Source organism: Nannospalax galili, unplaced genomic scaffold, assembly GCF_000622305.1.
Source record: "Nannospalax galili isolate Female #2095 unplaced genomic scaffold, S.galili_v1.0 scaffold25018, whole genome shotgun sequence".
Lineage (NCBI taxonomy): Eukaryota > Metazoa > Chordata > Mammalia > Rodentia > Spalacidae > Nannospalax > Nannospalax galili.
In genome coordinates, this window is record NW_008341154.1 from 1 (window position 1) to 725 (window position 725).

At 41.7% G+C, this 725-nt stretch overlaps 1 pseudogene; it reads right to left on the reverse strand.

Annotated features, from left to right (window-relative positions):
• Window positions 1–41: 41 nt before the first annotated feature.
• Window positions 42–370, reverse strand: LOC103736985 (annotated as a pseudogene).
• Between the last annotated feature and the right edge of the window lie 355 nt (window positions 371–725).

A 725-nucleotide genomic window follows, 5' to 3' on the forward strand; every position in this document is an offset into this window, starting at 1 on the left:
TATTCATATATAGTCTAATACGAACTTAAAATTCACCATACGTTTAGTTAAATTTTTAGCTTAACCTTCTAGTAAATCTTTAGCTTCACTGATTTTGGCTGCTATGTAAGGAGACCCTTTGTCCAGATGATTTAAGAGCATTATTTGTTGATGAGCATCACTATCTTCCCTTTATTGGCAGTGGGACTCACACTTAGTATTAATGCTGCCTCCCGTTTTATCATTTTGGGTTCAAATCCACCTCTGTAGTAGCCACCACTGACGGCAGATTTTGGTAGACTTTAAAAACTTGTTTTACTTGAGGCTCCACATGATTCACAGCTTTTAAAACATAAGGCCATGGCACCGCCACACGGACCTGGACACTCATCCTAGCCAGCACTGCACAGCATACCTGTCCCACTGAACCCCACCTATTTTACTATTTAAAAAATTTTAAGTGTATGAATGTTTTGAGTATAAGTGCACCTGTGCATGCAATGCCCCTAGTAGCCAGAAGAGAGCATCAGATCCCCTGGAATTGGAGTTACAGACAGCTGTTAGCCACCGTTTTTTAGAATCTCTGGGTCCTCTGCAAAAGTGGTCCGTGAGTGCTCTTAACCACTGAGCCATCTCTGCAGGCCCATGTTACTGCTTTTTTAATGATCTCATAAAGTCTCCAAAAAAGATATTTAAGACAGTGAGACCATGGGCTGGGGGCATGGTGGTGTGTACCTTTAATCCCA